Genomic DNA, 21,993 nt, shown 5'->3' on the forward strand with positions numbered 1-21,993 from the left:
GTACCATCTTGGGGGAGTTCTTCTCTGTGTCCTTACAAAGCTTATTTCTCACTCCCTGTGAACAGCAGCCAATTACGTAGAGGAAAGGGGAGAAATGCGCATGCCAAAGGTTCCGTGGGTGGGACTTAATGTGTGAGAGGGCGACGAGAAAGAGTTTCACACAGGGCTGCCATTTGTCGTGCTCTTTGTAACATACCGTTCTGCCCACTTTTGATCAATAGGACACGAGAGATCAGATTACGTTCCTGAATGTTCTTGCGTTAAAAAGAAAGAAAGAAAAGAGAACAGGTTGAACTTAATTTCCCATGGTGAAGCACTTATTCTGACTTGAAATGGTCGGGTTCCTTGTGCTTTACAATAAACACCATTTTGCATACATTACTCACATTCTCTGGGGCTGCCACCCACTGCCCACAACATTGTTAAGGGTAAGTTTTGCCATGCCAAAAATGGATTCCTCCTGCCCCCTGCATGCTTTGTGGTCTTGGCTGAAAGGCAGGTTCCGTGCTAAGGATTACTGGGTACGAGACTGAAAAACAAAACTGGCACTATCACAATGCCTTTTTCTGCAATTGTATGTGAGCACACTGTGTATGTTTTTGGCCATCTCGTCTCAAGAAGGGTATCATAGAGTGCGAGAAGGTGCAGAAAGCAACATCCAAAATCTTTTTGAATTTAAAACTATCCTTCCCGGTGCCAGTTGAAATAAACAAATAACTGGAATAGCTGTTGTGTTTGTTTGTTTGTTTGTTTGTTTGTTTTTCTCAATCTAGGCAAAATTAGTTTTTATTTTATTTTTATTAAAGATTTTCTTGATTCACAAATATATGTGCAATGTCTCTCGTAACATTTTTACAAGTCAGTTTCATTTGTTGAGACATTGGGAAGAAAAGGGGGAAAGAGGTAGATGGGGGAAAGATGGGTTCAGTTGGCGATGTTTCTATTTTTTCTTAATATATGTGGGGTTTTGTTTGTCAGCGTCGCTCGTGCAGGTTCTCTGCTGTTTGCTTGTGTTCCTTTGGTGTGCTCTCCTGCCTTGGGAGGCCAGGGCACTGTGCTATGCAGTGGGTCATCAAGTGATAGACTTCCATGTGTGAGCCAAACTTTCGCTTCCAAATAGCAATGGGATAGTTCAGGCACTCTAAAATCCTGCACATAACAGCCTCATGGATACAACTGGATGAAAGAAAGCAACGTCAGATCTTGCACACTCAGATTGGCCCTGGTGCAAGCTTGCCAACTCTAGGGGGCGGAGGTGTCTTGCGCCCCCTCAATATTTGTTTGAAGGGGGCCCAGGCTCTCCCCCATATTGAGGGGCCCTGGCGCAGCCTAGCGGATTGGGAGACGTGAGTTGGCTGGATCTCGGAGAGGCTGGAATCAAACCATATCTAGAGGGACACAGGTTCACTACCCCAGGTTTATAGGTTTGAATCAGCAGCTCAGACGGCAATGACTTGTCACCTTGTCATTCACAGGGGTCATTCACAGAGAGCCAGCCACACTTCTCTGGGCTAGTCACACTTCTCTGAAGTCTCTCAGCCCCACCCACCTCACAGGGTGTCTGTTGTGAGGGAGGGGGGGGGAGGAGATTGTAAGCCACTTTGAGACTCCTTCGGGTAGTGATAAAGCGGGATATTGAAATATACTCAGAGTCGAGAGTGAATTTCATGCTCTTTATTCAGCTCATAGTCATCAAGGAGAAGAAGAAAAGAATGCCCTTTTCCCAAAACCATCTGCTTATATACATTATTTACACAATGAGCTTTGCGTGATTGGCTACTTCAGGGCTACACCTGTGGGCCAATAAGTTTGTGGATTGACTTCTGCCAGCAGCCTGATTGGCTGCTCCTGCAGGCCAATCGGGTTGCGAATTGACTTCTGCCAGCCGCCTGATTGGCTGCTCCTGCAGGCCAATCAGGTTGCGGATTCACTTCCACCTGAAGTTGGATTGGGTGGCTCCTGCGGACCAATCAGACTGCTGATTCTGGATCCTATTGTTCTATGATTCAGCTCAGTACATAACAGATATCAAATCCAAACTCTTCTTCTTCTTCTTCTTGTTGGGAGGCAAAGCTTTTCTATTACCCTCCTTATCGCCCTGCTGTCTGGCAACCTCTACACTCCTCCCCTCTTTCTTGACCCCCATGCCAAAAAAAGGAGAGACTCCTCTGGGCTGCCCAGTAATCTCAAAACTGGGTTCCTTCTGCTTTGTGGGACTAATCGGCTTGCCAGCCTTTTGATCTCCCCCCCCCAAGATCTCTCTGCAGGTGCTATTTTGACCCATTTAGATCATTCTTTCTTCCCACCACCACCCCTCATTTCTTCAATGCTGTTTTCAACCATCTGTCTCTCATCCCCCTTACTCCTTTTCTATCTACTCTTTCATCTTCCCCTATACAATGCGTTTCCCAATCCCCACCGCCAAGTCTGTTTTCCTTTCTAGCAAACCAAAGGTTGGGAGGTGAGTAAGATAGGAAGATGCAGGCTGACCTTTCCTTTTGCGCTTCCAGGAGGCCTTGTAATATCAAGCAGAAAATAACTTGAGATCTATTTTTACCACCTCTCTTCCCACTTCAATTGATGCCTACAGCTATTCTAATATCCACTGTAATAACAGTTATGTGTATTCATGTGCTTTTTAGTACTATGGCAGTGGTGGGAAACCTTTTTTTTCCCCCAGACCCAAGACCACATTTCCACCTGGGGACCCTTCTGGGGTCCATATGCCAGCAGTGGGTGGAGCCACAAACAAAAGCAGGCGGAGCATTGTACTGTATGCAGTTTTTATCTTTGTGCAACTGCCCTTTCTATCCACTATCCTATCTGGTAGATAGAATTGAAGGGCACATTCCAGCCTGGCAAAAACACCCCATGAATTTGGAGGAACTTTCTGACTGTAAGACCTGTTTGACAGTGGCATGGAGTGCCTTGATTCCTGCATGCATGCAGGGGTTTTTACTAGATGGGACGCGGGTGGCGCTGTGGTCTAAACCACTGAGCCTCTCGAGCTTGCCGATCAAAAGGTCGGCGGTTCAAATTCCCAATGACAGGGTGAGCTCCCATTGCTCTGTCCTAACTGCTGCCAACCTAGCAGTTCGAAAGCACACCGGTGCAAGTAGATAAATAGGTACTGCTGTGGTGGGAAGGTAAATGGCGTTTCCGTGCACTCTGGCTTCCATCACGGTGTCCAATTGTGCCAGAAGCGGTTTAGTCATCCTGCCCACATGACCCGGAAAGCTGTCTGTGGACAAACGCTGGCTCCCTCAGCCTAAAAGCGAGATGAGCGCCACAAACCTATAGTCACCTTTGACTGGACTTAACCGTCCAGGGGTCCTTTACCTTTACCTTACTAGATGACCCTTTCAGCTCTACAATTCTATGATTCTACACTCGTCAATGGGGCTGCTGAATTCCTGATTCTATGGTGCTGAGGGAGACTCTTGAGAGTCCCGTGGACTGCAAGAAGATCAAACCTATCCATTTTGAAGGAAATCAGCCCTGAGTGCTCACTAGAAGGACAGATCCTGAAGCTGAGGCTCCAATACTTTGGCCACCTCATGAGAAGAGAAGACTCTCTGGGAAAGACCCTGATGTTGGGAAAGATGGAGGGCACTAGGAGAAGGGGACGACAGAGGACGAGATGGCGGGAAAATGTTATCAAAGTTACCAATATGAGTTTGATCAAGATGCGGGAGGCAGTGGAAGACAGGACTGCCTGGCATGCTCTGGTCCATGGGATCACGAAGAGTTGGACATGACTAAACGACTAAACAACAACAACAACGTTTATAGGGGATCTATTCCTTCCCCTCACTCCCCAGCCCTGATTGCAGGCTAACCTAATCACAAGTTGCCTTCTGGACTAGTGGTCTACAGTGTCTGGCAGCATCTCTCCAGGGTTTTTTAGGTAGGGGACTCTCTACCAGACCCCCCAGTGCTACCTGGAGATGCTGGGGATTGAACCTGTGACCTTCTGAATGCAGAGCCGATGCTCTACCACTGAGCCGATGGTCCTTCCCCAATCCTGCACACCACATCACAGGCAGCAGGGGGGCAGGACAGGCCCTGTGGCAACAGAGGAGATGGGCTGGAGGACTCAGAAGGAATAGTTGGTGTGTGTGTGTGTGTGTGTGTGTGTGTGTGTGTGTGTGTGTGTGTGTGTTGCTACTTCCTTTACCTGTGGGACACCCACCCACCCAGAACATGCTGCCTGAGGTGGTTGCCTCTCTTTGCCCGATGAGAGAAGTTAGTGTATGTGAGTTTATGCATGCAGAGAAAAAGGGCAAGAAAGGGTTAATGTAGGTGTGCTCGCCCCACACCTGCAGCTGCTTAAGTGTGAGTCAGCACACCTGTATGAATGCCCTTGTGTTTTATATAGCAAGCCCTTGTGTTTGTACCGGTAGCAACTTTGCCTTGGTCCCTGGCCCTTGGCTAAGGCCTAATCTGCTTTGCATCTCTCCAGGGAGGATGTGTTCCTGGAAAGACCTTTTTCTACTTTTGCTGTAGGCTGTCTGTTGGGCATTAACAACAGGCTCAGGTAGGATTACTTTATGCTACACCTGTATGTAACTGCTAAGCTGAGGAGCTGTATTATACTTTGGGCTCCCCATCAGTAAAGGAACTGACCTTACCCAAATTGTCTGTTGTTTTTCTTCGACAACCCCATTCTGAGCTTTCCATTTGCAGTTTCTGCTGGCGTGCTCTGCAATTGCCTTGACATTGGTGCATTCAACCAACCAACCATATGGCAGCTGTTGAGAGGCTTTTGCAATAAAGCGGTAGACGAGTTCTGCCAAACGAGCAGGGCAAGCGTTTGCATATATGTATTTGTGCATATACTAGTTTATATACGCGTAGTTTCAAATTTAGAAATAATTTATATAATTCTGCTACTGATGGATTATCTATTAAAATACCACCATTATATGAAGTCACGGGCAGGATTTGAAATATAAGCAGTGGATTAATGAAAGATTTAACAGTAGTGTTGTAAAACAGCTAATAAAAAGGATTAAAAAACAAACATCAGGAAAGGAGAGGTGGGAAGTCAAGAAGTAACTTCACATATTTGAAAAAAAATGTATGTGATGATAAATGCTTTGAAATAAAAGTTGGAGACTTAATAAAAAGGTATATGAAAAATACATATATGATTCTGCTGTCCACATGCTAATTTCTGCTGGGAAACTGCAAGGCTCTCCTCTCTCTTTCCCTTTACAGCCAAACCTTGGTTTTCAAACAGAAGCTGAATGCCGAAAACCCAGAAGTGGATGCTTCTGTTTTCAAACGTGCCTTGGAAGTTGAACGGCTTTCCCCCGCATTTACTTTACAGCCAGCCCATTGATCCTTGGTTTTCAAACGTTTTGGAAGTCGAATGGACTTCTGGAATGGATTGCTGTACGTTCGAAAACCGTGGTTCCACTACTACCCTGTGCTATCCATGCAGGGAGGCGGGTGGTGCTGTGGTCTAAATCACTGAGCCTCTTGGGCTTGCCAATTGGAAGGTTGGCAGTTCGAATCCCCACGACAGGGTGAGCTCCTGTTGCTCTGTCCCAGCTCCTGCCAACCTAGCAGTTCGAAAGTACGCCAGTGCACCAGTGCAAGTAGATTTATAGGTACCACTGTGGCGGGAAGGTAAACGGCATTTCCATGCGCTCTGGCTTCTGTCACAGTGTCCCATTGCGCCAGAAGCGGTTTAGTCATGCTGGCCACATGACCCAGAAAGCTGCCTGTGGAGAAACGCTGGCTCCTTCGGCCTGAAAGCGAGATGAGCGCCAAAACCCCATAGTCACCTTTGACTGGACCTAACTGTCCAGGGGACCTTCACCTTTTTACCTATTAGCACATATGGCTACTGTGCCTTGGAGTGGATAAAATATCGGCCCACCCTTAGAACGAGACATCTGGAACCCCAGCGGGAAGTAACTGCACACAATTTACCTGTGCTCTATTGAGCTAAATCTATTGTATCTACATGACTGCTGTTCCCTTATGCATCGATGCTGTGTTTATGCGAAATCGCTGGTTCTGCCTTTCAGATGTTGATTATGATGTAAATTGTGTTGCAGCTGCAACTGTGATACTGCACTAAGATTTCTTCAAAAAAAGAAAAGAAAAAAGAAAAAACACTGCAAAAGAAAATGAATGCTATATTCTCTCATTCAATGTTATGTTTTTTCCTTTAACTAGAGTGTTTATTATGTGAGATGTGGAACAAATGAATTGAGATACCAAATAGTTTTTTGTGAGCTGATCTCTCTCCCCCCCCTCCATCTCTTCATGATGCCACAATACCAATATAATTGTGTTTAAAGGTTCACTCATCATATATTCTCCGGTGCTTATTACCATAAATACTGCTTGCCCAAAAAACAAGATGATGGAGCCTTCATGCTGCAATTTCTCTAAATAATTAAATCATATTATATTAATAGAAACCCTCTTTGTTTATTTCTTTATTTCAGTTACCTGAACCAAATAAAACAATTTCTCTCCGATTTGGCATTTCTTGAAGTAGCAATTTTAATAGCTTTTAACGCTAAACACTAAGCTGTAGAGGCGGCTGCTATTGTCTGGCTTTTTTTGTCTTTCAATTTTCCATAGTGCTTTTATACTCTGAGAGCTCTTCCCTTTTTTGTTTTCTTTTAATAATATGAGCATATAGTCATTTGAATCTCAATGAGATTTGAAACGGACTGTTAAGCAACACTTCTTAGGCAGGAGTGGCAAATTTAGTTTTCTGATGACACAACCAGTGAAGGACATTACGGCATATGGAAGATGGTGGGGGGGGGGAACCAAATTTGCCTTATGCAAATTTCTGTATGTTTGTAACTCAGATTGGGTTAGTTTAGCAGACCTTATTTTTGCATGGACCTGGAGCCACAAAGTGTGTAAGAGAAAGAGAAAAAACTCTGGCTGGCAAAGTCTGTTATGCTATAGGCCTGGATAACATTGTCATTCACCCATTAATTAGGTTCGAAGTAAAAAAATTTTAAATTGTCCAGTAGCACCTTAGAGCAGGGGTTCCCAACAAAATTTTCTCGAGGACCCCTCATCGAGCCGCTATTGTGACAAGGACCCCCATTAAACCGTAAAACCGATTTCCAAGTAATCAGAGTTATATTTTCTAATTTTTCCAGTAAGTTTAACACTGATCTTGGAAGGGTTAGGTTCAAGGGACGCCGACAATTTAGGTTCAATGGACACTGACAAGATCGGTTCGAGTCACTGACTTACTTGCTTGAACATCAAATGCATTATCTTCCTCTTCATCTGTAGGCCCTTGTCGTTTTAATGAACCACTTTTTAACCAACGGTCCATTTTTAACTACGCGAACTGTAGCTTCCGCGAAAAACAACGCTTTGTTTACAAACACTACTGTTTTGCAAAGAGGCAGCGCGCACCAGGGAGGAGGGAGGGGAATGGAGAAGACAGGGTACCTGCGCAGTAGTGCACAAATGAAGGCGACGCGCGCAAAGCATATTGGGGAGGTGAGCGTTAGTCGAATGCACGCGCTGCCTCTTTGCAAAACAGTAGTATTTGTAAAGCGCCACCTAACGGCATACAGCAGAACTACTGCCTCTATCTAATTCTAGTTTTGCGCTAGACTCTGCTCATGCAGGAAGCGGCCAAAACAAAAAATCTGTTATCATACGAAATATATTTAATATATTTTTTATTCTAATAGCATCTTGAGGACCCCTCTGGCATAGCTCGCGGACCCCTGGGGGTCCCCGGACCACCTGTTGGGAACCACTGCCTTAGAGACCAACTAAGTTTGTTCTGGGTATAAGCTTTCGTGTGCATGCACACTTCTTCTAAACCCCACAAGCCAGCCCCACACAATGGGACTTGCTTCTCAGTGAACTTGCATAGGGTTTCACTGTTAATGGGAAAACTATGGTTAGATACGGTGAGGTGCTTCGGTGTCAACATCCAGGAGCTGGAACAGAGAACTATGAGGGCCCCACCTCAAGTTATGGTCTTGATACTAGTAACTAAGTGTGAAAGAGAAACTTAATTTAGACTCCAGTCCTTACACACAATTACCGGGGAAATACTCAATTGAACACAATTGGGCTGGGATAGGATTGTGCCGTTAGGCAAGTTGCTATACAGTGGTACCTCGGTTTGCGACCACAATTGGTTCCGGGGAGCCAGTCGCTCCCCAAGTTCGTCGCTCCCTGAGGCACGCTTCTGCGCATGCACAAAGCGCTGATAGAGCGCTTCTGCACACACTTGCGCTGCGCAGATAGCTTCTGCGCATCCAAGCGCCATGGAACCCAGATGTAAACACTTCCGGGTCCACGGTGGTAGGAAACCGAAGAGGTTGCTCCCCGAGGCGGTCGCAAACCGAGGTACCACTGTATTATACCCTCCAACTGCTCCGAAAATACTGGGATTGCCATGAAGGTCTTTCTTTCATAGCCTATGCATTGCACACCATCTATTTGCACCTCAGCAATTAAAATAGCTTGGAGGTTTTGAAATTGAGAGATTTAAAAAAATACGAAGCAGTTTTATAAATGCTTTAAATAAAACAATAAAGTAAGATAGCGCGGCATAAGGAGTGAGCGGGGAAGTTCCCTTAAATCTTGACTCGGCCGTCTTTAAGCAAGCCATTATCTCTTAGTCTTTGCACACCCACCCAGTCTGTAAAAAGAGGGGCAAAGATATTGCCCTACTGTTGCATTAGGGCTCTTGAAATATCAGTCCAGTTTGCATGTTAACAGTAAGCCAAACGATGGCTTTGGTTAAAGTTTCTGGCCCTTTATCCCAAGGGACCACTGGTGGGGCAGCTAAGTTACATTAAGAGTTTTACATTGCAACCCTACACATTTCGACTCAAAACTAAGTCTTGTTGGGGGGCTTAGTGGATATAGGATTGCAGCCATAATTGATCCATTAATATATCTGCATAAAACATATTCACCTTCTTATCCAACAGACTTTGGGGGAGATTGCCTGCTTTAAATGAGGCTGCCGGTGCTGTGCTGGTTTTTTATTGTAATTATCTTTTATATCTCAAATAGATCTTTTTTTATATAGGTAGATGGAGTTTTAATTCTATTAAGGCTTTTTTTAAAAAAAATTATTGCTTTTCCTCTGCACTTTGAGCTGTTCTTATATTAACTGCAAACTGCTTTGAGTCCCTGTCAGGCAGGGTATAAATAAATACATACCGGTACATATAAGAATGAAGCAATAGTTCTAAAGAAGAACACTCATTTTTCTTTTTCAGATGATGCGCGGTGCTCAAAGTGGGCATCCGAGAAGATGGCACCTTTCGGCTTCTAAGGCATCACCTGTCAACCGTTATATTTGTAAGTACCTGTCCTTATGTTTGTATTAATGTTCTTTAACTGCCTCCAAACTGGCATTCTCTGGGCAGTTATCAGTAATGTTCAATACTATAAGAGATCAAAATAAATATATAAAACAAGCACAATATAAATTGAAATAAATAAAACCAGCGGCACAAAACATAGACGGTTGCATCCACCTTAAGTCATACAGTGGTGCCTCGCTTAACGAATGCCCTGCTTAACGAAATTTCCGCTTAACGAAAGGATTTTTCGAGCGGAGGTTGCCTCGCTAGACGAATTCGTTTTATGAAAAATTCATCTAGCGAATCGCGGTTTCCCGTAGGAATGCATTGAAATTCAATTAATGTGTTCCTATGAGCTCCTGGCAACCTAGCAGTTCGAAAGCATGTCAAAATGCAAGTAGATAAATAGAAACCGCTACAGCGGGAAGGTAAACGGCGTTTCCATGTGCTGCTCTGGTTTGCCAGAAGCGGCTTTGTCATGCTGGCCACATGACCTGGAAGCTGTATGCCGGCTCCCTCGGCCAATAATGCGAGATGAGCGCGCAACCCCAGAGTCGGTCACGACTGGACCTAATGGTCAGGGGTCCCTTTACCTTTTTATGGGCAATAAATAAATAAATAAATAAATAAATAAAATCAATGCATTCCTATGGGATTCGCTAGACGAATTTTTCATTATAAGAAAAGACCCGTGGAATGAAATAAATTTGTCTAGTGAGGCACCACTGTACTTGCAGCTAGAGGCACTAAAAAGTCTTACTATTGAAATGGCAGAGAAAGCGAAAAAAAAAGATGCAACATAACTGCTAGGCATGCCTTTCGGGGGATAAAAGACAACCGGGTGCCACCACGGAAAAGTCCCCTTTTTAGTAATCATCTGTTGCACACCATTTGGCTGGGAACATCCAAGAAGGCATAAACGAGTTAACTGTTTTTTAAAAAATAGAAATAGAAAACGCTGCAGCCTAGTTGAAAGGACTCTTCAAACCATGTTTTTTTATTGTTTAGTGGAAGGAATGCCTTCTTTTGCTATCTAACCGAAGTTATTCTGCCCGCTCTGTTACCTATGTTTCTTCAGGTAGCTTAGTGATGTATACGGCCACGTTTCCAAAGAGCCTGCTGCTTCATAACAATGTTTGGCAGTTTAGGTCATCATGTCCCCCAAATGAATGGTTGGCGGTTACCATAGGGATAAAAAGGACTTAAGAGTCTTTGTGAGCCGCAGCATAAAAAGAGAGAGAGAGAAAAAAAAAACCCTTGTTTTGGCATGTGTCTGCAGTGGAGTATTCACAGTGGATTGTGAAGCTTAATTTCAGGAATAATAGAAGGGTCAAGGAACAGCTCGTTCCTTTCTGCCTCCATATTCTGTTGAGTGGACGATGAAAATTCAGCAGCTGCCGCAACAGTAAAAACCTGTTTTTCAGAAAAGAATATTTTCTATTTCTGAGGAAAGGCATTTAAAACATTGCGGTGAAAGGCATATTGCGCCGTTCTATTCCTGAACGGCATTTCATTTCATTTATTTATTTTTTTACCCCGCCTTTCTTCCAAAATATGCGCCGTTTTAATTGTTCCTCCTTGTGAACTGTTTGTCCTAAATAAGCTATACACGTCAAACCGCTCTCAGTATTGTTGGGACTGTAGAATAATACTGTCATTTGAACCAGCCGACGTTCGCAAAAAAAAGTGCATAAGCTTTTGAGTTCCACAGAGCTCTTCTCTCAAACTGGATGCTCAACAATATAAAAAAAGTGGATTGGGGAAAAGCGACTGGGTGAGCGCAGTGAGAGAGGATGCTGGGCTGGATAAACTTTTGGTCTGATGCAGTGTGTAGTCAAGTCCTATCTGCCATTTGTTTCAGTTCTAAATGGCAAGGGAGTGAGTGGTTACAAAACCAAATCAAATTAGAATTGAGCCTTTGAGAGAGCACTTCAGGTTACCCAGAGACGCACTGGAACCAAGGAGCAAATGTAGGTTGTTCATTTGAATTAGGACTCCTTCTCGGTTAACAAAATTTCAGCACAGGTAGGTAGCCGTGTTGGTCTGACGTAGTCCAAACAAAATAAAATAAAAATCCTTCCAGCAGCACCTTAGAGACCAGCTAAGTTTGTCATTGGTATGAGCTTTCGTTTGCATGCACACTTCTTCAGATACACTGAAACAGAAGTCACCAGACGCTTATATATAGTGAGAGGGTGGGGAGAGGGGTATTGCTCCCTCCTTGTGGTGGGAGTGGGTGATTGACTGACTGATAGCTGTTGACGACTGTTGACGACTGCAATTGGTCTTACAGGAAAAAGCAAGGGGTGAGAAGGCTAAAGATAGCTTTATCATGTATAATGAGATAAGAATCCAATGTCTTTATTCAGACCAGGTCTCTCCATGGTTTTAAGCTTGGTAATAAGTTGCAGTTCAGCAACTTCTCTTTCCAGTCTATTTCTGAAATTCTTTTGTAATAAGACAGCTACTTTGAGATCTTGTATAGAATGTCCTGGGAGATTGAAGTGTTCTCCTACTGGTTTCTCTGTCTTGCGATTCCTGATGTCAGATTTATGTCCATTTATCCTTTGACGTAGGGTTTGGCCTGTTTGTCCAATATAGAGAGCTGAAGGGCACTGTTGGCATTTCAGCAGAAATTCTAGCTAAGAGTTCTGAATTTATGGTTAGATTTAACTGTCCTGCCAACCTAGCAGTTCGAAAGCACGTCAAAATGCAAGTAGATAAATAGGAACCGCTACAGCGAGAAGGTAAATGGTGTTTCCATGTGCTGCTCTGGTTTGCCAGAAGCGGCTTTGTCATGCTGGCCACATGACCTGGAAGCTATACGCCGGCTCCCTCGGCCAGTAATGCGAGATGAGCGTGCAACCCCAGAGTCGGTCACGACTGGACCTAATGGTCAGGGGTCCCTTTACCTTTACCTTAACTGAACTTAGATTGACTGTTTGAAATTGCTCTGTGGGCACATCTAATTCAGGATTAAGCTGGTTTAATACCCAAGGGGTACAGTGGTACCTCATTAGATGAATGCCCTGCTAGACGAATTTTTCGCTAGACGAATGGGTTTTGCGATCGGAGGTTGCCTCGCAAGACGAATTCATTTTGTGAAAAATTCATCTAGCAAATCGCGGTTTCCCATAGGAATCATTGAAATTCAATTAGTGCATTCCTATGGGCAAAAAAAACCACATTTCAATGCATTCCTATGGGATTCGCAAGACGAATTGACTCACAGAACGAATTAAATTCGTCTTGCAAGGCACCACTGTATTAGACATTGAAATTCTATGAGAGAGACTACCATTCCCAGGATTATTATTTTTTGAGGAAGTCATCATGTGATCAGGCATAGATATCACCACATATTAGTGAATCAGCTACTATTTCCGTGTGTGTGTGTGTGTGTGTGTGTGTGTGTGTGTGTGTGTGTGTGTGTTTTAAACCCCTGGCCCAATAACAGGGGTTTAAACGGCCTAAACGGCCTCGGTCCAGTATACCTAAAGGAGCGTCTCCACCCTCATCGTTCTGCCCGGACACTGAGGTCCAGAGCCGAGGGCCTTCTGGCGGTTCCCTCGTTGCGAGAAGCCAAGTTACAGGGAACCAGGCAGAGGGCCTTCTCAGTGGTGGCACCTGCCCTGTGAAATGCCCTCCCATCAGATGTCAAAAAGGAAAACAGCTACCAGATTTTTAGAAGACATCTGAAGGCAGCCCTGTTTAGGGAGGCTTTTAATGTTTAAGAAATTAGTGTATTTTAATGTTTCTGTTGGAAGCCGCCCAGAGTGGCTGGGGAAACCCAGCCAGATGGGCGGGGTATAAATAATACATTATTATTATTATTATTATTATTATTATTATTATTATTATTATTATTACATAATAGAACCAGCAGATCTGTTGGCCCCTTAGGCAGACCCCAGAATGGCACCAGGGAAGAAGGAGTGAGGGATGCTCTATATAAGGAACAAGCAGGAAATAAAGATTGACATTGGGATCTGCTGCCCAAGTTGCCTCGCTTGGCCTCATGGGAGCCAGCAAGCACTGTCAGAAACTGCGTCCCCCAGAACAGGATCTACACATCACTCTCCATTTAGACCAGATATCATTTCAATTATAGAGTCAGCAAGGTGTAGCATGACTGGAACTTCAGCAAAAAATTAATAGCCCCCCAAACTTTGCCCCGCAAAGGGAGAGAGAGTTTGCTAGTCAATATGATCAAGGGTGATTTCCCCTCTCCCATGGCTAACTAACACCTTAACTGACACATTTTTAGAGGAGGCCCCAGATAATTTAATGTATGCAATGCAGGAAATGTTTGTCAGGCTCAGCGCTGGATTTAGGGCAGTGTGGATCGTTCCCTGCACAGGGCGCCAAGCTGATTGGGTGCATAATGATAATGATAATAACAAACATTATTATTATTATTATTATTATTATTATTATTTTATTATTATTATTTGATAAGCTATATCTATATAGGTATCTACTGAGAAGTTCCATAAAAGCAACTGTACAGAAAGGAATTATTTACTGATTTAAACCAGGGATCAGCAAACTTTTTCAGCAGGGGGCCGGTCCACTGTCCCTCAGACCTTGTGGGGGGCCGGACTATATTTTGAAGGGGGAAAAAAAGAACACATTCCTATGCCCCACAAGTAACCCAGAGATGCATTTTAGATCAAAGGGCACATTCTACTCATGTAAAAACACGCTGATTCCTGGAACGTACACAGGCTGGATTTAGAAGGCGATTGGTCCGGATCCGGTCCCCGGGCCTTAGTTTGCCTACCCATGATGTAAACCTCCAAAATGTATTTTGTATAGTTAAGTTTTTACCTCTGTCTTTAGTACATTTTATTTTATTTTATTCTATTGCTGTGACTGGTGGATGACGCAAATAAAGATTCTTCTGATCTGATTGTGAAAATAAATTTGGGAGTGGGGCACACCAAATTTTGTCCTTGCTCGGGCGGCGCCATCTTAACAAAGTCCAGCCCTTTCAGGAAGGCAGGATTCTAGATTGTAGAGTTGGAAGGGATTCTGAGAGTCAACTAGCCCAACAACCTGCAATGCAGGAATTTCAACTAATGTATCAATGACAGGTGGGGACCCAACCTTGCAGCAATGCTATGGCTGTCAAAGGATGGGGTGAAACTGTGCTTCACTGGTTACTGCCACATTTTGGAACCCCTGAAACTCACAAGGCAGGCGGAGGCACAACCCTCTGTTTGCAAAATGCAGGTCGTTGCAGGAGCAGCGGGTTCTAAATCGCCCTCCTTTAGACCAGCGTTTCTCAACCGCTGTTCCGCGGCACACTAGTGTGTCGCGAGACGCTGGCTGGTGTGCTGCGACGTGCGGCCACGAGAAGGGTGATTTGCATTGTCACGTGCCTGGCGGCCGCCAATAGCTACCACTGACCCGCCGGAAAGGAAGCCGGCCGGGTCACGACGCGGGGCGAGCGCAGCTCTCAACAGCCACCACCACGGGAGGGTGGTTTTAGACAAACTTAAAGAAGCTGGCTGGATGAGCTCAACCTGAAACTTGCTGAGCAAAGGATTGTGCTGGCAGAGAAATCAGCGGCTTGTGAAGCCTTATTACAGGAGATTGCAACCAACACAGCAATTGGCAAGTGTTTCTTACAGTCATAATTATATAGTCAATATAGGGTGGCACAGAGTTAAATTTTTTAACTTTTTTAATGGTGGTGTGCCTCGTGATTTTTTTCATGGAACAAGTGTGTTTTGGCCCAGAAAAGGTTGAGAAACACTGCTTTAGACACAAGGGCAGCTATATTTTGCACAACAGCAAAAGGGTAGTTGCGCTGGTGCTGAAAGAAACAAAAACCCTCCATGTCCCTAAATGGGATACCATTGACTGTGGCACCATATTAAAAACAATAAATCATATTTATAGATTTTATCCGGCGCACACTGTCCAAGAGCCTGTTCATTGCGACGAAGTGTGTGTGTGTGGGGAAAATCAGCAGAATAGCAAGCGAAAGGTCCCACTGCAAGCTGATGACCTGCTCAGCTGGTGAAAGAGCAAGTAGGCATGGCCATTAGCTGCACTGAAGAAACTAATTAAATGAGCATAAATCAATTCTTAAGCCACCAGCAGGTACACTGCCTTGGGTCTGTTTACTGGACCCAGCTCATGGAAAATTCCAACAGAGGATTGTGAGAACTAAACTGAGCGGCTTTATCAGCAGCGACATGCAAGAAAACCAAAGGGACAACACTTTGCTTTGCAAAAGAATACTTGGGTTTTTCTTTCTTTTTTTTGGCACCTGGGAATCTGCTAGTTATCGGGGATCCTACTGGGCTACTCTGGGCAATAAGTACAGGTTGGAACAGGTATAGCTGTAACATCATTGCTCTGCTTACCTTCCAAGTCCCGGACTGCAGAATCCGGGACCGGCAGCCGTGTGACACTGGAAGCTGCGTCGACGTAACTTCCGGTGTTGTTTTGCCCTTCTATGGGCACAAAAAATGGCTGCCGCCGGCTTCGAAAGTCGCTTCTATGCATGTCAGGAAGTGCGTCGACGCAACTTACGATGTCGTTTTGCCCTTCTATGGGCACCAAAATTGGCCGCCGACACTGGAAGTCGCATCTATGCACTTCCGGACATGCGTAGATGCGACTTTTGAAGCCGGCGGCGGCCATTTTTGGTGCCCATAGAAGGGCAAATCAGAAAGAAAAAAATGGTCGCCGGCAGGAGAAAATAACGGAGAAAAACGGGAGATGAAGTGATACGGGGGACCACCGGGAAATGGTAAGTAAAAACGAGGGTTTCCCGGGGAAAACGGGGAACTTGGCAGCTATGTTGCTCTGCTATTTCAGGCTGATTCTGTTTGTTTTGACCGAAATGCCATGACCCTGATCCAGCAAGGAGGGATAGATACATTCATGGAAGTTACTGTGTATCCCAGGCTGAATGTGGGCTTCAGCAACTGGGGAAATGTCTGCCACTTATAGAGATAATTGCTCCTGTGAGCGATCTACTTGGGCAATCAACATAAGAAGTGATCAGCCAGCTCAGGCAAGATCATTTTTCCGTACCGTGAACCTGGAAATGGCAGCTTGCATTTTTTTCAGTTCATGAAAGGGGAAGTATTCATGCTTTCATGTTACGCTTTTCACTTCTGAGAGCAGTTGCCTTTTTTTTTTTTGTAGTGGCTGCCATTTTGCAGAATCTAAACTGATTGCTGCATGTGACCAACACATGTTCTGTGTGTTTGGCTGTTCAGGAGGAAGAATGGGGCTGGGGAAAATGTGTTCTCTTGTGTGCGCACTTGCCAATTAGATTAACAGTTGTACAATAATTCCAAAGAAAAGCAGTGAAATTTCCAACTTCTTTTCTTCTATTCAAGGAATATAGTGTTTCTCAGAATATAGAGTTTCTCCACTGAGGAGCAAACTCATACAAATGCCAGGAAGGTGTAGCTCTTTTATTTACCTCATTCTTTATCTAACGGAAACCTCTGATTTGCTGCATTATTTATGCTAGTGTCTGGCTTGGTGTTTGGATCTTTGAAACTAGAACAATGTCTATAAAAGTAAGTGATCAGGAACTGGTGCCAATACTATGAATGGACGGTGGTTTGAGTCAAGATCTATTGTTTTGTTTAGGGCCATAGTTTTTTTGTTTTATAAAAAAAGTGCTATTAAAATTGAAAATTTTCAAAATTCATACTTCCATTGTGACACCATTCTTTATTATATAGCTTCATCCTTACCAAACATTCCCCTCCCCGTCCCCGGATAAATTGAGTTTAGGAACGGTCAAATATGTATTCTTCACATTGCCAGTCAACAGTCATGGAACTGAAACTGCATTTTGCTGCTCAGATTTTTTTGGGTTATTTCGCTTGGAAAAACTTGAGATAAAAGGGAACATGATAGAGGGGAATAAAATTACGGATGTTGGGGATAGAGTGAGGTTTTTCTCACTCATAGTCTCTCTTACTAGAACCTGCAGTTCTCTGTTGAAGTTGAATTGTAGAAGATTCAGGAGAGAGAAAAGGAAGGGACAATGAAGTCAGGATAATTATATGCTGCCCCTAGGAGCGCAGGCAGAATGACTCTGTATATTGTTTTTTTTAATATTAAAAAATTATATGCTGCTTAATCAGAAAACGGTCTTATAAAATAATAAAAAATATAGATAAAATAATCAATACAGATAAAAATAAACAAAACTGTTAAAGAATCACCCCAATAGACACACAGATAAATTAAACACAGATAAAATCAGCAAAATCAGTTGCTGGGGAGCAAGAGTGAGAAAAGATATATGGCTGGCTAGTGTGAAACGGGATGGTGGTGTCTTGGTAATCTTTTGTAATATGATGCCCTGTGCGAGGCTCAAATTTGGTGCCCCCAAAATGGATCTTCTTAGTTATGGACCTTCTCAATTTTATGCCCTTCAGCTTGGCACCGTTTCTCCCTAACCACCTCCCCAGTTTGAAACAAGAAGAGATTAAAAATGGGATGGTGGAAAGACCCTCGCCTGCGTTTCCAGTTTGTGTAGCTATTAACAGCTTGGGGGGATGTTGTTTGAACAGTGGATACGGCATGTGAGAAAGGGATAAACCTTTCTTCCTCTAACGCTCATTGGGCTCCCATGTTTGTTTTTATGTTCAACGTCCCCACCAGACGTTGGGTGATCTGATCCTAGGTTTTGTACACCATTTTCAGTTTGGCCCTAAAAAGCCAGGCACGGCTGTTTTGGTTTGGAGCTAGCATTTTGAGGTTGTAGGTACAGTGGGAGAGGTTGAGTATTCTGAAATTATAGAATTGTTGAGTTGGAAGGTACGCCCAGGGTCGTCAGGTCCAACCCCCTGAAATGCAAGAATATTTGTGCCCAACGTGGGGCTCAAACCCACCACCCTGAGATTAAGAGTCTCATGCTCTGCCAACTGAGCTATCCAGGCAAGGAAGTAGCATTGCTGGCAGATGATTCTCAAGGTTCTGTGTGGAACACTCTTGCATGTGAAATACCAATCAGGAGTCTACGAAAATGCATTAGCCCTGCTTTGCCTTTCGATAGGCAGGGGTAGGAGGGTGCTAGAAGCTATTTTCCCACAGTTATAGTTCAGGTGTAGGCTGTGCTCAATTCTAGGGAATGTTTTCGCATGCTGGTCCATACTGCACTTTGTAACCTCTAGGACTGTTTATTTCACTTGAATGCCCTTGAAGGCGAATTCGGTGGAATGCTTCTGGCTCGTCCTCTAAGCTGTAGGATAGGAAGGCAATTCTGTACACACTTACCCGGGAGTAGGTCCAGCTGAAATGAATGAGACCTGCTTTTGAGTAGACTTATGTATATAAGCACACTGGTCTCAACAATCCTTCCATCACTACCAGTTCTTCACAATTGTGTTCCCCCCTCTCTGCCTACAAGTGCTAGTGTTTGATCAGATATAAGTGAGTGCACTGTATGGCCAGTTCCTCAGTGCATTTCCAGTTTTGCTGCTATTCACTAGATGTCACTGCCTGTCCGCATCCTATAAGAGCAGCAGCAAATACGGTATAATGATGTAGGTATGGATGGCCCTTCTAGATTCCCACAAATGTTTAGGGCAACACCACTGGGCTATATACAGGATGTATTTTAACGTATAGTACGTTTAGCTTGCAAAGAGGTAGTGGCGATGAGTAACGTGTACATTTGGACATTTTCATGAAAGATGGGGATTTGAAAAAGAGGCTTCCATTTTAATTCTATAGACTTATAAGCCTATTCATTTTTGATTGATTTGTCAGGCTTAATTTTTTTTTAAAAAAATCCATGAGATGAGCTCAAAGCCATGAGGCAGTCTGGACTGGAGCAAGCCATTCAAAAGGTTCTGACACCCCTCCCCCCCAATGCCATACTGTTTGTCATCCCTGGTGATACATCTTCTCACTTTTTCCTGTGAGTATGGATAGGCGTACAGACCATTGCCTTTCTCTAAAATTACAGTGGTGCCTCGCAAGACGAATTTAATTGGTTCTGCAAGTCAATTCGTTTTGTGAAAAATTCGTCTTGCGAATCGCTGTTTCCCATAGGAATGCATTGAAATTTCTTTTTTCGCCCGTAGGAACACATTAATAAAATTTCAATGCATTCCTATGGGAAACCCTGATCCGCAAGATGAATTTTTCGCAAAACGCATTCGTCTTGCGAAAAATTCATCTTGCAGGGCATTCGTCTTGCGAGGTACCACTGTACAGCAATCTGTTGATCAGAGTTTACACCCAAAAGCAGGCATTTTCCATGTGCAATCTATAGTAATACACAAACAAAAGTTCAGACACAGAATAAGTTTATTATGGTATATGGCAAACATCAGACACTTTAAACTGTTCTCTGGTGTCCAAAAAATGGCTTCATATTTAGTAAGAAAAATAGTCTTTCTCCTTAATATAGCCTTTACATTGTAAAAGGAACATGTTTTGATAACAATCTTGGCTTTCAGGAAATTTTTGCTCTGTGCTCAAGGAATTTCCATCTCCCCTCTTCCCTGTAAGTCCATTTTTTCTAAGTTTCATGGATAGATTAAATATACCATACAAAAAAAATCATTTGGCATGGAGGAATTTAAAACTTTGCATCCCCTTTTTCAGATTTAACAAAAATAAAATCCAGACCCTAGAAACTCTTTGCTTTTAATCCCTCAATATTATTTTTCTTATAGACAAAAGTATCCTTTCAGTAGTTTTATTTAAGAACTCACGCACTAAATAGATATAAGACACATCCAATATTGTGTTCCTGATAGCAAGTGCATAGATTTTGTTAAGATTTTTGTTCCCCACTTGGAGAGCATGTTTCATGGTCAAAAGAAGGGATACTTCCCAGTGATTGTGCTAGAGCATATATATGAGAGAGAGAGGGAAAGAGAGAGAGAGAGAGAGAGAGAGAGAGAGAGAGAGAGAGAGAGAGAGAGAGAGAGAGAGAGGAATAGGGAGGAGTAAGAGTAGGTGGGTAGGAAGGAAGGAAAAGATAGAACGTAAGAAAAGCATAGGAGGAGGGGGGAAAGGAAACAAACAGGACACAGCAAAGTTGTGAAATTACAACAGAAAATGAAGAACAAAAACAGCCAAACCAGCAGTACAGTCGATTCCTGATAAGTGAATAACCTGATTGCTTGTACACAATGCTTTATTCACTTATCAGGAATGAAACACAGTACACTGTTTTTTCCATCGCCTGATACCTAAGGACCACCAAATTGGGTTGTTGTTGTTTTTTTCAAATAAAAAACATTAGCACTCACTCCAGCGAGGTATTCAGAAATCTTTTGGACTTTGAAATGAAGAGCTCCTATGGTGTGAGAGAGAGACACTAGTGGCCCAGCCCTTTGCTGTTAATACTACAAAGAGGTTTGCCGCTGCCACCAGTTGGAGATGGATGGCAGCCTATGTGAACACAAGCATACCTGAATTGTAGGTGGAGACACAGATACCTTCTAAATACTAGAAGGGCTGCCCTTATATCTTCCCCTCTGGAAAAATAAAACCACTTTGTTCTTGTAGACGTTCCCGCACCGCTAAAGTCTGAATTTTGAAGGGCTAATGGAATATGGAAACATGGCGGCTGCCATCTCAAAATGGCTCATCTACAGGAGCAAAGGAATCTCAGGTTTTTTGGGGTCCTTGTGCATATTAGCAAAGTGGAACTAGGAACGGGGAGCGTTAGAAGACCCTAGGTTGTGTTGTATATGAGGTGGGGTGGGGATTACCAAGACGCCGGTTTCCCCATGAGGCAAATGTGGGGGGTAGAGGAGTACTTGGAGGGCAGAAATTGGGTGGGTAGGAAGGTGATGCTTGAATGCCTCCCACTGCTGCTACTTTGGCGAGGTGGAGCGTGGTTCTACCCTCCGCCTTTGAATCAGGCCCCTTGCGGCTCGCACGACCCACCATGCACAATGCAGACCACCAGCTCTGTTGGGTGAGCCAAGAGGAAGTCAAGAATAGGTCTACCCTTTTTTCAACTTTCCTGGGGTAACAGAGAGGTACTCCCCCTCCCCATTGTTTGCCACTTGGAATGGTATTAGGCAAACAATGAGCTTTATAAACGCCTGAAAATAATAATAATAATAATAATAATAATAATAATAATAATAATAATAATAGGAGCCCCTGACTCTTCAAAGGGTTCCTGACCCTCCCCAACTCGCTCTGCTTCATCATCTGAATGTTTCAGGCAAGATGTTGAAGTGACTTCAGTGGTTGTTGTACCATGGCAACTAACTCATTTGCTTTAACTTGCCCACGGAGGTGATTATGATTTACATTTCACAAATGTAAGAAGGTGCGGTTGAGAGACAATGAATGGCTTGGCAAAGGCCACCAAGTAGTAGAAGGTGGGATTTGGACCTAAATGTCCCATGTGTCTGCCGTTGCATCGTATTGATTCCAATTATCCCCCATTTCATTTTTTTTAAAAAATTAATAATAAATAAATAAATTAATTAAATAAAGATGCTTGCATCTTTTACACTGAAATAAAATGATTGTCAGCACTTATCACAATTAAGGCTCATGAGACTGACCTGGGAAGATGAGTTCGTTCCCAGCCATTCTTGTTTCCATTTTTATTTTCAACAAGAGTGTCTACTTTCTTGTGACATAGCAGGCACACTGTTGCATCATGGGATATGGTCCCATGATGCAGCTGTAC

General features: G+C 43.6%; 1 long non-coding RNA gene across 3 annotated transcripts in view; it reads left to right on the top strand.

Annotated features, from left to right (window-relative positions):
* LOC132592700 (uncharacterized) overlaps positions 1-21,993 on the top strand; it is a 76,998-nt gene that overhangs the window by 3,555 nt on the left and 51,450 nt on the right. For 2 of the 3 annotated variants that reach the window (XR_015945933.1, XR_009558228.2), the window contains exons 1-2: positions 4,384-4,537; positions 9,246-9,327. This is a non-coding gene — a long non-coding RNA (uncharacterized LOC132592700). Of the gene's footprint in view, positions 1-4,383; positions 4,538-9,245; positions 9,328-21,993 lie in introns of those variants that run through there. The other variant, XR_015945934.1, reaches the window with a different exon arrangement.

The sequence above is a fragment of the Zootoca vivipara genome, chromosome 9, assembly GCF_965207765.1.
Source record: "Zootoca vivipara chromosome 9, rZooViv2.hap1.1, whole genome shotgun sequence".
Classification (NCBI taxonomy): domain Eukaryota; kingdom Metazoa; phylum Chordata; class Lepidosauria; order Squamata; family Lacertidae; genus Zootoca; species Zootoca vivipara.